The sequence below is a fragment of the Arachis ipaensis genome, chromosome B05 (genome assembly GCF_000816755.2).
Source record: "Arachis ipaensis cultivar K30076 chromosome B05, Araip1.1, whole genome shotgun sequence".
Lineage (NCBI taxonomy): Eukaryota > Viridiplantae > Streptophyta > Magnoliopsida > Fabales > Fabaceae > Arachis > Arachis ipaensis.
The window spans coordinates 115,407,158-115,411,201 of NC_029789.2; positions in this window are offsets into that span (position 1 = coordinate 115,407,158).

Here is a 4,044-nt window from a genome sequence, read left to right on the forward strand (position 1 = left end):
AAGAACTCATTGACATGGTTGCTAATAACCAGTTCATGTACACTTCTGAGAGGAATCCTGTTAGTAATGGGATGCCTATGAAGAAAGGAGTTCTTGAAATTGATACTCTGAATGCCATATTGGCTCAGAATAAAATATTGACTCAGCAAGTCAATATGATTTCTCAGAGTCTGAATGGAATGCAAGCTGCATCCAACAGTACTCAAGAGGCATCTTCCGAAGAAGAAGCTTATGATCCTGAGAACCCTGCAATAGCAGAAGTAAATTACTTAGGTAAGCCTTATGGGAACACCTATAACTCATCATGGAGAAATCATCCAAATTTCTCATGGAAGGATCAGCAAAAGCCTTAACAAGGCTTTAATAATGGTGGAAGAAACAGGTTTAGCAATAGCAAGCCTTTTCCATCATTAACTCAGCAACAGACAGAGAACTCTGAACAAAATACTTCAAATTTAGCAAACTTAGTCTTTGATCTGTCTAAGGCTACTATAAGTTTCATGAATGAAACAAGGTCTTCCATTAGAAATTTGGAAGCACAAGTGGGCCAGCTGAGTAAAAGGATCACTGAAATCCCTCCTAGTACTCTCCCAAGCAATACAGAAGAAAATCCAAAAGGAGAGTGCAAGGCCATTGACATAACCAAAATGGCCGAACCCAAAGAGGGAGAGGAGGACGTGAATCCCAAGGAGAAAGCCCTCCTGGGATGTCTAGTGATCAATAAGGAGGTTCCCTCTGAGGAACCAAGGGAATCTGAGGCTCATCTAGAGACCATAGAGATTCCATTAAACCTCCTTATGCCCTTCATGAGCTCGGATGAGTATTCCTCTTCTGAAGAGAATGAGGATGTTACTGAAGAGCAAGCTGCCAAGTTCCTTGGTGCAATCATGAAGCTGAATGTCAAACTATTTGGCAATGAGACTTGGGAAGATGAACCTCCCTTGTTCACCAATGAACTAAGTGATCTGGATCAACTGACATTGCCTCAGAAGAAACAGGATCCTGAAAAGTTCTTAATACCTTGCACAATAGGCACCATGATCTTTAAAGCTCTGTGTGACCTGGGTTCAGGTATAAACCTCATGCCCCTCTCTGTAATAGAGAAACTGGGAATCTATGGGGTGCAAGCTGCTAAAATCTCATTAGAGATGGCAGACAATTCAAGAAAACAGGCCTATGGACAGGTAGAGGATGTGCTAGTAAAGGTTGAAGGCCTTTACATCCCTGCTGATTTCATAATCTTGGATACTGGAAAGGAAGAGGATGAATCCATCATCCTAGGAAGACCTTTCCTAGCCACAGCAAGAGCTGTGATTAATGTGGACAGAGGAGAATTGATCCTTCAATTGAATGAGGACAACCTTGTGTTTAAAACTCAAGGATCTCTCTCTGCAACCATAGAGAGGAAGCATGAAAAGCTTCTCTCACTACAGAGTCAACCAGACCCCCATAATCAAACTCTAAGTTTGGTGTTGGGAGGCCATATCCAAACTCTAAGTTTGGTGTTGAACTCCCATGTCCAAACTCCAAGTTTGGTGTTGAGGAGTCTCAATAAAGCTCTGCACATCTGTGAGGCTCCATGAGAGCCCACTGTCAAGCTATTGACATTAAAGAAGCGCTTATTGGGAGGCAACCCAATGTTTATTTATCTAATTCTATTATTTTTGTTTTTCATGTTTTCTTAGGTTAATGATCATGTGGAGTCACAAAATAAACAAAAAAAATTGAAAACGGAATCAAAAACAGCAGAAGAAAAATCACACCCTGGAGGAGCATCTGTCTGGCGTTCAGCGCCAGAACAGAGCATGGTTCTGGCACTGAACGCCCAAAATGGGTAGCTTCTGGGCACTGAACGCCCAGAACAAGCATGGTTCTGGCGTTCAACGCCAGAAATGGCCAGCAAATGGGCATTGAACGCCCAAAATGGGCACCAACCTGGCGCTGAACGCCCAGAGTTGTGTGCAAGGGCATTTTACATGCCTAATTTGGTGCAAGCTTGTAATTCCTTGAATACCTCAGGATCTGTGGACCCCACAGGATCATCTCAGGATCTGTGGACCCCACAAGATCCCCACCTACCTCCACTCACTTCTTCTCACCCCTCTTTCACACAATCCCATAAACACTCTTCCCCAAAACCCTTCACCTATCACCTCCATCCCTCTTCCCTATTAACCATTTACCACTCACATCCACCCACTCTTCCCCATAAACCTACCTCATAAACTCCACCTACATTCAAACTTCAAAACCAATTTCCCACCCAAACCCACCCATATGGCCGAACCTTAACCCCCCTCCCTTCCCTATATAAAGCCCTCCATTCTTCATCAAATTCACACAACACACCCCTCTATACCCTTCTTGGCCGAAACACTTCCCACTCCCCCTCTCCTCCATTTCTTCTTCTTCTTCATTTATTCTTTCTTTTATTGCTCGAGGGCGAGCAATATTCTAAGTTTGGTATGGTAAAAGCATAAGCTTTTCATTTTTCCATTACCATTGATGGCACCTAAGACCGGAGAATCCTCTAGAAAAGGAAAAGGGAAGACAAAAGCTTCCACATCTGAGTCATGGGAGATGGAAAGATTCATCTCTAAAGCCCATCAAGACCACTTCTATGATGTTGTGGCCAAGAAGAAGGTGATCCCCGAGGTCCCTTTCAAACTCAAAAGAAATGAGTATCCGGAGATCCGACATGAGATTCAAAGAAGAGGTTGGGAAGTTCTAACAAACCCCATCCAACAAGTCGGCATCCTAATGGTTCAAGAGTTCTATGCCAATGCATGGATCACTAGGAACCATGACCAAAGTAAGAACCCGAATCCAAAGAACTATGTTACAATGGTTCGGGGGAAATACTTAGATTTTAGTCCGAAAAATGTGAGGTTGGCGTTTAACTTGCCTATGTGCAAGGAGATGAACGCCCCTACACTAGAAGGGTCAACTTTAATCAAAGGTTGGACTAAGTCCTTATGGACATATGTGTGGAAGGAGCTCAATGGAAGATTGACTCCAAAGGCAAACCAGTTCAACTTAGAAGACTGGACCTCAAGCCTGTGGCTAGAGGATGGTTGGAGTTCATCCAATGCTCCATCATCCCCACTAGCAACCGATCTGAAGTTATTGTGGATCGGGCCATCATGATTCATAGTATCATGATTGGAGAAGAGGTGGAAGTTCATGAGATTATACCTCAAGAACTCTACAAGGTGGCTGACAAGTCCTCCCCCATGGTAAGGCTAGCTTTTCCCCATCTTATTTGCCATCTATGTTACTCAGCTGGAGCTTTCATAGAAGGAGATATTCCTATTAAGGAAGAGAAGCCCATCACCAAGAAAAAGATGGAGCAAGCAAGAGAGCCCATTCATGGAGCTCAAGAGGCGCAGGAAGCTCATCACCATGAGATCCCGGAGATGCCTCAAATGCATTTTCTTCCACAAAACTATTGGGAGCAAATCAACACCTCCCTAGTAGAATTGAGTTCCAATATGGGACAACTAAGGGTGGAACATCAAGAGCATTCCATCATGCTTCATGAAATAAGAGAAGATCAAAAAGCAATGAGGGAGGAGCAACAAAGACAAGGAAGAGACATAGAAGAGCTCAAGGACATCATTGGTTCCTCAAGAAGGAAACGCCACTAAGGTGGATTCATTCTTTGAAGCAAGAAAAAGCAGCAAAGAACAAAGCTTGCAGAAAAAAAAAATATAGGCTAAAAAAAAAAAGAGAGCAAAAGCAAGCAGAAAAAGCCAAAGCTCTTAAAACCAAGAGGCAAGAGCAAAAAGCCAATAACCCTTAAAACCAAAAAGCAAGGGCAAATAAAAAGGATCCCAAGGCTTTGAGCATCAGTGGATAGGAGGGCCGAAAGGAATAAAATCCTGGTCTAAGCGGCTAAACCAAGCTGTCCCTAACCATGTGCTTGTGGCGTGTAGGTGTCAAGTGAAAACTTGAGACTGAGCAGTTAAAGTCAAGGTCCAAAGCAAAAAAAGAATGTGCTTAAGAACCCTGGACACCTCTAATTGGGGACTTTAGCAAAGCTGA